This window comes from Mus pahari, chromosome 6 (genome assembly GCF_900095145.1).
Source record: "Mus pahari chromosome 6, PAHARI_EIJ_v1.1, whole genome shotgun sequence".
NCBI classification, from domain to species: domain Eukaryota; kingdom Metazoa; phylum Chordata; class Mammalia; order Rodentia; family Muridae; genus Mus; species Mus pahari.
The window spans coordinates 13,613,381-13,623,655 of record NC_034595.1 but is presented as its reverse complement, the minus strand read 5'-3'; the positions used below and the strand labels follow the sequence as shown (position 1 = coordinate 13,623,655).

Here is a 10,275-nt window from a genome sequence, read left to right as displayed (position 1 = left end):
GATGGTTGTGAGCCACCATGTGGTTGCTGGGATTTGAACTCCAGACCTTTGGAAGAACAGTCGGGTGCTCTTACCCACTGAGCCATCTCACCAGCCCCCATATAAACATCTTATACTCACTGCACATAACGGTAGTAGGTAGCTCTGTCTGTGCCCATCTCAAGTACAGAACTTCTAAGAACATTCTTGTCCTGGAAATTTTGTCCTGACTCCTCTCTCTAGCTACGTGGCTAACCAAGGACTGAACTTAATATTATTCCTCGGGTAGAGGCCTGATGCTCCTAAGACTGGGTCAGGGGTTGGTACATCTGCTGTGACATGGGCTCTATCAGCAGCTAACACAACTAACTTCACACTTAGGTCAGGAGGTGGAGATGAAGCAAATCTGTCCTAAGGAAGCCCAGGTTGGAGACAGCAGAAAGAAGATGGCGACTGCACCCTGGAGGAACGCTTGCCTGAAGATCTGTAAGGCAATTAATTTTTTCCTCCAGTTTAACTCAGTTTCTATTCCTGACAAAAGAAACCATTAATTATTGTGTCATCATGAACCAAATAACAGGAAACAACATACACCTTTATTAATTTTTAGAAGCTCATTAAACTCAATTTTACATTAGTAATTTTTCAAAAAGGACAGTGAACAATTGAGACTATTGCACTTCCTTCTGAACTTATTTTGTTTCATAACAAAACCATAAGGTTAAATTGTAAGGAAAAAACTACACAGAAAACAATGAAAGCAAAAACTAGAGACAGACTCAATTGTAAACAAAAATGTGATACATTAAATCACTGGAAATGGGAACTATTCAATAAATTATTCTAGAGCCTTGCAGAAAATGACATCAACTCTTACCCCCCCCAATATATTCTACCTTAGAGTTTTAAATGTCAAAAGAGAGCAAAGGAAAGGGGGTCACAGAAGAAAAATTTAACAGGTAACTAAAATTTACTTTATTCTATTTTTAAAAGTGTGTTTTGGCTGCGTGCATATATACAGACGGCAGCACAGGATCCTCTGAAGGCTGAGTTATGACTGGTTGTAAACCACCATGTGGGTGCTGAGAAATGCATCCTATTCTGCAAGAGCAACAACTGCTCTTAACTGCTGAGCCATCTCTCCAGCCCCAGACAACTATTTTAAAATGTTTTGTTTGTTTGTTTGTTTGTTTGCTTGCTTGCTTGCTTGTTTTAATCATTGCAAATGCCTGGGATCTATGCCAGCTCTATCACCGAGACACACCACATCACTTAACTATTTATCTGATCTCAAGGTAGGGAAACAATTTTCTGAATAAGGTACCAAAGGCAGAAAAGATGTCAGATTAAACAGACAAGAATGAAAGAATTGTTATCACAAGAAAGTTTAAGAAAATCTGTACTTCCTAAGATAGCACCAATAAAATTAGGACCCAATATACTTTCAATAGACATGCCAGACTGGGCTATTAATTTTAACACATTCAGGTTTCATATGTCAACCTTCAGCCAATAACAGGTTGTGTGTGGTCATCATACTGCACAGTACCAGAGTGCAGTGCACTGGTGCCTGTGGGGTAAGGCTGTGCATACAGACCCTGGAGTGCAGCACACATCCCGTACACAGCACACCACCTGGAGGGGATGCGTGTATCCCTCTATATGCTAACTAAAACTCTCTACCAAGTTTAATGTAAGCCTACACATACACACAATAAGATGAAGAAAACAGCCCTAGGCAGGTCCTTTAGCAGGTGCTAAAGAGGAGTTGAAGAGCATCCTGCCACAGGGGACAGCAGCCCCACCTTTTATGGACCCCTGAAGATCTTCCAAAGAGATAAGACAGGAGGAGGAAGACAGTAAAATTAATGATCCTGATTGTAAAAACCTCTGCTAATGTGGGTGTTTATTTCTTGTTTTTTAACTAAACTAGCTTAAAATGCCTAAAAAGGAAAGAGAGAGAGAGAGAGAGAGAGAGAGAGAGAGAAACAAAAAAAGCACCTCAGACTAAAGATAATAAAAATTTAACGAAAGAAGATGTTTTATCTTTCTACAATGAATTGTTTCTTAAGGTAAATGCTATTACAAGAGTCAAAAAGCTTACAATTTTTCTAAATTTTTTAGTTAAACAAACAAAAAACCTTAACAGCTGTGAGAACAAAACAGGAACAATAATCCTTACAAGGTAATGGGAAACCAGAAAAGAAAAACAGACCTTGTTGGTTAAGTGCTCTGCCTGCAGTTAAGGTTAAAAATAAGTTCCTGTTTGTCCTGGGTTAAGTTCTTGCAAGTAAAGGTTTCCATCTGTAATTAAGAAGTGTTCCTGCCGCGTGGTGGCACACGCCTTTAATCCCAGCACTCCAGAGGCAGAGGCAGGCAAATTTCTGAGTTCGAGGCCAGCCTGGTCTACAGAGTGAGTTCCAGGACAGCCAAGGCTATAAAGAGAAACCCTGTCTGGAACCCCCCTCTCCCCCACAAAAAGAAGTGCTCCTGATTCTTAGATCTGGTGTCAAGTGCTTGGGGTCCATTCACAGGATTCATACACTTTGTTCCTTCTCTCTCCATTGTATCTTTCTAACAATGTGTAACAGCCAACACTCTCCCACCTTTATCTCTTCTATAAACACCTTATCTTTTCTATAAAAGGAACTTCAAGAAGCCAGCAGGGGCTACTCTCTCAAATCCTGACTTAGGGTGTAGTAGCCAGCTGGCTGGTCCCAGGTGAACCTCAAAATGCAGCTTGCTTTAATTGAACAGTGGATTCAGTCTTTTCTCAAAATTATCAGGTTTAACACTGTAAGCTATGGTTAAGTTTCCACTGAAGAAGAGTTTTAAAGCAAGCTGAACACAGAACAAGCAGCCTGCAGCAGAGTACAGTCATCTGCTGTGGCCTTTGGCCTCAATCCAACTGACAGGCTTCAAAGCCTTATAAAGAATGCCTGGGTCCCCGTGAAACCTGCTAGGCCCAGGTTTACCAGAAAATTTGGGTAGGAATCTCAGGTTAATGACCTTCATAATATCAGGAGTGCTGATAAAAGACATAAACTGTTAACTAAACTCAGATAGTTTAGTTAAAACCTAAGAAAGAAAGAAATACATTAGCCCATCCTGCACCTGCCTATGGCCATCATTAACCATTCCCCGAGTTCACTCAAAATTAGTAGTGTCGGCTAAGCTTAAGAAAACTGTTAGCAGTGGGGCAGTGGTGGCGCACGCCTTTAATCCAAACACTTGGGAGGCAGAGGCAGGCGGATTTCTGAGTTCGAGGCCAGCCTGGTCTACAGAGTGAGTTCCAGGACAGCCAGGGCTATACAGAGAAACCCTGTCTCGAAAAACAAAACAAACAAACAAAAAAGAAAACTGTGTTACACGGGAACATAGAACATCGCTATACACTTATCTAAGTATCATTTACAATATGGCATCAATAAATGTATCTGAGATGCACTTCCCCCCAAGAGTATGCTAATGCTTGGCCCCTACTCACTCACACAAAACAACTTGGGTCCTACAAACCCCACCCATGGTGTGTGATCTTAAAAAGACAAACTATTTTTTTATCTATTATATTTTCATGGTACATTTTTTGTTTTTAGCTATGTTTAGACTCAGAAGCACCTGCCACTGTACAATTATCTCTGTTACTCATTATAGTAGCAAAGTTATACAACTTTGTAGCTTTGGAGCACACATACACTCATAAAAATCATTTTGTAAATAAAAAAGGGAACCTTAAAGAAAATACCTTACTTTTCTTATTGTTGTGACCAAATACCTGGCAAAAACCAACCTCAGTAGAGAGGTGTACTTTGGCTCGTGTCTGGGGATGCAGTCCATTGTGGTGGGAAGGCGTGACTGTGGGTGGCTCCTCGGCAATGGGAGCCATGTGGCAACTGCTAGAACATGGAGCGGGGAAGGAACACTGGCCTGCACCTGGCTTTCCCTTCTTATTAGGTCGGCCCCACCCACAGTAATGGATGGTACCACTTCAGAGTAGGTCTTTTCCTTAGTAATCCTTTCTGGAAAAGTGTGTCTCCTAGGTGATTCTAAATCTTGACAGAATGATAATACTGCTTTTTGTCCTAGTTAGGGTTACTGCTTCTATGATGAAACACCATGATCAAAAGCAAGTTGGGGAAGAAAGGGTTTATTTGGCTTATACTTCCTCAACATAGTTCATCACTGAAGGAAGCCAGTACAGGAACCAAACAGGAGGCAGGAGCTGATGTAGAGGCCATGGAGGTGTGCAGCACACTGGTTTGCTCCGTCCCTGACTCACTCAGCCTGCTTTCTTACAGAACCCGAACCAAGGATCAACCAACAGTCCAGGGGCACATGGGCTGGGTCCTCCCACAGCAATCACTAATAAAGAAAATGCCCTACAGGCTTGCTTGCAGCCCGATCTTATAGAAAACTTTTCTCAACTGAGGCTCCCTTCTCTAGGATTACTCTAGCTTGTGTCAAGTTGCATAAAACTGGCCAGTACAACCTCACAGAAGGTAACACACAAGTATATTTAAGAAACAAACATAAAAGTGTAACTCGGGACACAATAGGGTTTAAAACTTCATCCACATGAGCTATGCTCATAGAAACCTTGAAAGGTAATGGAGTAAAAGCTACTGCTAGTAATTCTAATATAGTCTGTCCACTTCCCTTACTGCTAAAGTCTGTTGAGTGAAACAACAGAAATGATGTGAAAGTCAATGCTTTATACCTTAGCATTTTACAACTTTAGGAAATCAGTTCAACTAAACCAAGGATGATCTCCTACCAGGGAACAAAACTTAAGAAATATCAGTGCAACGAGTTACAGCAACATCTCTAACACTCTGAAAGACTGGAAAAAACTGGGACTGGAACTGCTGCTGGACTCCACAGACAAAACTAGTAATACACCTCCAGGTCACTAAGACTGCGAGCCTACTGAGTACTCAGCCTGCTTGTTTAACCTGTCTTTAGGAAACAACGTAACAACCAACTTGACGTTTTGGAATTTTTATGTAATCGACCTTTAATAACCTAAGTTAATGCTTTGAGAGGGTCTCTCTCCCCCAGAACTCATTATGAGGACCAGGCTGGCCTCGGATTTAAAAAGATCTGCCTCCCCTTGGATTGCTGGAGTTAAAAGGCATACACCACCATGCCTTGGCTCCTAGAGTAATACCTGTGTGTTTTAATCATCATTTGCTTAAAACAGTAAAAACAGAAGTTGAAAGTCATCTTAGAAAATGAATACCAACCATTAATGTTGAATGTAACAAGTGGATATTGCTTGATAAACAGTGACATTTGTAATACTATTTGTTATCTGGATCATCTGGGATCAGTGATATAATTCCATGTAAAAACCTGTCAAAGGTTTTTGTAAATTATCCCTCATTTTTTCCCTGTGTAATGCTTCCTGTGCTGCTCAATAAAGTTGAGAGGGAAGCCCTTTGTTAGGGAGACACAGAGACAAATTCACAGAGCTGCCTCCAGAGAGGTACAGATGCACACTCCTAAGACAGGCAGAGACATGTAGCAAGAAGTAAAGAATTCAAATCTGGGCTTGCTTTTGGTGAAATGGCACCAATGAGAGGGGCTCTGATTTCCTTAATGCCATACCTACATATCGGTGGTGATTCTAAGTTTATTATTAATGTATTCAAATAGACTGCATGATACTACTAAAAATGCAGTAACTTCTCTTTGTTTTAGGCTGACTCCAAGAGTCATTTATCAGTTTATTATTATTTAAATAGAATTTATAAAGTCATGTGGTATTATTGTAATGACCCGATACGGACTTAAGTTTCCAAGGTGTTCAAGTGCCTGTTCTTAATTTTGGCTGTGTTCCCCCCTAGGGCTTTTCTCTTTTGTTTAGTCGAAATTGTGCTTGATACATTAACTGAGTAGAGACCACTTATATTGTAATTATATACTTTTGTATGTGTGTGTGATCAAGTATAAATAAATACACAAACACAGATAAGTAAATAAGTTAAAATTTAAAATTTAGAATATAGAACTTAGGTTGGACTCTAGGAAGTCAAGGTGTTAAGTTTATGTAACTCTCACAAAAACAGAAATGTCAATTAGGTTTTTATTAATCTCACTGTTGTTTCCAGTCCAGCTTCTTCGAAGCCAAAAGCATGTTGAAATTTGGTATCTTTCCTCAGAATGGTGGGCTAGAACACAAGAACCACCTTGGAAACCTGCCATTACTTCAGAGTGCTTTTCTTGAACATGCTACTCTAGGCCAAATGAATTCCCCTTGTCAAATTCCCCTGGTGGGAGTAACGTCAGATCAATTCATGGCTGGACGCATTATATACCTTTGGTTATGCCTAATTTTTATAGCTGATATAAGAGGTGCAATTGCAATAAAAAAAGAGAACCGTAATGTAACACATGTACTAAAGGAAGAATTAAAACAAATTCTTTACTGGGCTGTGGCGGTGGCCCCCACCTTTAATCCCAGCACTAGAAAGGCAGAGGCTGTGAGCTTGAGGCCAGCACAGTCTACAAAGTTAGTTCAAGGACAGTCGGGGCTACACAGAGAAACCCTCTCGGAAAAACAATACGAAACAAAAACCACATCTTCTTCAAATAGGTTGAATGTCTTTTCCAAATTATTATACAATGACATTCAAATGTGGTTTAAAGCTGGGTTCCACAACTTGCTTCACAGGTTAGTGTGGAGAAAATGTATTTCTGAAGTGTTTCATTAAATACACTTTGAGAATACAGAAAACTCTGCCAGGTTGTCTCCTACTTAAAAAGATGAGGGGGAGGCTGGTCTGGCCCCCGCTCTCACGGCCATTGTAGTGCACTGAGCTCCATAGAGATAGCACCAGGGCAATCGAGAGCCGGACAGGCACTGGGCGACTCTGTGCCTCTCGGAGGAAAATCAACTAAACATGGGCAAAGGAGATCCTAAGAAGCTGGGAGGCAAACTGTCCTCATATGCATTCTTTGTGCAAACCTGCCAGGAGGAGCACAAGAAGAAGCACCCAGATGCTTCTGTCAACTTCTCAGAGTTCTCCAAGAAGTGCTCAGAGAGGTGGAAGACCATGTCTGCTAAAGAAAAGGGGAAATTTGAAGATATGGCAAAGGCTGACAAGGCTCGTTATGGAAGAGAAATGAAAACCTACATCCCCCACCCAAAGGGAGACCAAAAAGAAGTTCAAGGACCCCAATGCACCCAAGAGGCCTCCTTCGGCCTTCTTCTTCTGTTCTGACTATCACCCCAAAATCAAAGGCGAGCATCCTGGCTTATCCATTGGTGATGTTGCAAAGAAACTAGGAGAGATGTGGAACAACACTGTAGCAGATGACAAGCAGCCCTATGAGAAGGCTGCCAAGCTGAAGGAGAAGTGCGAGAAGGATATTGCTGCCTACAGAGCTAAAGGAAAACCTGATGCAGCGAAAAAGGGGGTGGTCAAGGCTGAAAAGAGCAAGAAAAAGAAGGAAGAAGATGAGGAGGAGGATGAAGAGGAGGAGGAAGAGGAGGAAGACAAAGATGAAGATAATGATGAATAAGTTGGATCTAGTGCAGTTTTTTTCTTGTCTATAAAGCATTTAACCCCCTGTACACAACTCACTACTTTTAAAGAAAAAAATTGAAATGTAAAGCTGTGTCAGATTTATTTTTAAACTGTACAGTGTCTTTTTTTGTATAGTTAACACAGTACTGAATGTGCCTTTAGATAGACCTGTCCTGGTGGCATTTTCAATAGCCACTAACCTTGCCTGGTACAGTCTGGGGGTTGTAGATTGGCATGGAAATTTAAAGCAGGTTCTTGTTGGTGCATAGTACAAATTAGTTATATATGGGGACAGTAGTTTGGGTTTTATTTTGTTTTATTTCTTTTGGCTTTATTTTTGGGTTTTATTTTTTTTCATCTTCAGTTGTCTCTGATGCAGCTTATACGAAGATAACTGTTGTTCTGTTAACTGAATACCACCCTGTAATTGCAAAAAAGAAAAAATATTGTGGTTGTTTTGTTGACATTCTGAATGCTTCTAAGTAAATACAAGTGAAAAAGACTTCTTATACTCTCCACATATTAAAAATTATATTTCCTAGTGTAAGGATGTTTGCTACCTGATAAACATGTATCCTGAAATGTGAAGATTGGCCTATGTCTACAGAATTATATAATAATTAAAGTATAAAGTACTTTAAAGAAAAAAAGCATAATTGGGCATGGTCATGCCTGTAATTCCAGCCCTTGGGAGGTGGAGGAGAGAAGATCAGAAGTTCAAGACTTTCCTATGAGAAGTGGGTGGGACAAGAGGGGGGAGAGGGTGGTGAGGGAGGAAGAATATAAGAATGAATACGTACTGAATGGATGAGTGGGTGAGCATAAATAGGGGAAAACACTTGCAAACCATGTAAGGGACTTAACATACAGAACACAAACAGCTCCAGAGAACTCTTACAACCCAAAGCGGGAAAGAGAACCTCACTTTAAAATGAGCAAAGAATCTGAAAACCTTCAAAAGAAAAAAAAATTTATAGTATGTGTATATGACCAATAAGAACACAAAAAAATGTTTAATATCATTAGTTATTAGAATAATACAGGCACGATAACATAGCAATTTTTTGTTCGTATGTTTTAAGACAGGGTCTTCTTATGTAGCCCTGGGTAGCTTAGAACTTGCTATGTAGACCAGGGTTAGCCTCAAATTCACAAAGACTTGCCTACCTCTGCCTCCTGTGTGTTGGGAGTACAGGAACAATTTTTAAAACACAGAAAATAATGTGTTGGTGGCACACATAGAAACAGGAATCTTTGTGCATTAGTGCTAAGACTTTAAGTCAAATCTTTAGAAAGCAGATTAGTGGCTTCTGGAAAACTAAAAACAGAGTGAGCATAGGCCCAGTAGTCCCACCCCGAAGTCTAATCACAGGCAGGCATCACCACGCCCACACAGACATCACAGTAAGTGCTCACACAGTAACTTGTACAATGTTCACAGTAGCAAACAGACCAAAGGTGGAAATAGCCCAAATGTCTGACCATCAGGTGAAGAAAAATAAAGTATGACATATTTATAGTAAAATGTTGTTTGGCAATAAAAATTCTCTAATATGGACTAATTCTGAAAAAAATACCACACTAAGTCTAAGAAAGTAGTCACAAAAGGTTATAGTTTATATGAAATATACAGAATAAGTAAATTCATAGAAAGTCCATTAGCTGTTGCCCTTAAGAACTGAGAGGAGAAGAGAGTGTCTGCCTATGTTGGGCAAGAGCACTTTAGGGCACTTCTAGTGACAGTCCTCTGGTTAGTTACAGTCCTCAGAAGGCTCGGCAGTTACAGCACTTACTGCTCTTACAAAAGTTCAGTCCCCAACCCACATGATGATTCCCAAACCATTCATTTCAGACCTCCTTGGGCACTGAGCAAGTATGTGGTACACAAATATACATGCACAGAAACACTCATAAAATACATTTTTTATAAAAGGTGTCTTTTATAAAATGTGGATCACATTTCAATAACAGTTATGAAAAACCACCAAAAAAAATCTATGATTTTCAACTGGCATACTTTTCAAAGCAACTAGATGACACTCTCAGCAGGAGTCATCACTGACTGCAGGGCTGTAATAGAAAGGTGCTAAGTTCCCTCTGGAGACCTCAGGCTGACACTGAAACTGTAAATGTGTGTTTGTAAAAGCAACTTACTTCTAAGAAGTTTCGGGCCAGAGGCACAGGTACCTCAGCCTTTAAAGGACGTTTCTCCCAAACATAGCTCTTTTGAAAGGGATGAAATATGCTATAGTGTTCTGCTTTCTATATTTTCTGTGCCTGTTCACCCTTTGTCCATAAAAGGACTTGTGTCTGTCCTTTTAGATTTGAATTGTGGACCCTAAGTATGGACATCAAATCCTTTATATCTTAGACCAAACAAGTAATGAATATTTAAACTAAAGAGCATTAGAATTAGAATTGTATAGGTAGCAGCCATGACTGATGATCCCACACTCCTGTCAATGAGGATGCATTGAGCTAAGCTGGCCTACTCCAGAAATGTATGTTATCTGAGTCTGTTAAGTTTTAAGACAGGATCAAATGCTTATTTAAGAAGTTACCTGTTGCCTTTTTAAAAATCAGTTTAAATCATCACACTAACTAAAATGAATGGCAATAGGAAACTGGTTCAAATAAATAACTATATATATATATATATATATATATATATATATATATATATATATCAACTTGGGTAACATATATATATATATATATCAACTTGGCTGATTCTGAAGTTTCTTGAGGAAGGCATTCACCTTTGTGC

The 10,275-nt window shown here is 39.8% G+C and overlaps 1 protein-coding gene across 3 annotated transcripts in view; it reads right to left on the bottom strand.

Moving 5' to 3' along the window:
* Nucleotides 1-10,275, bottom strand: part of Kiaa1958 (KIAA1958 ortholog) — a 124,911-nt gene that overhangs the window by 52,642 nt on the left and 61,994 nt on the right. The gene's annotated exons all lie outside the window — the stretch shown is intronic.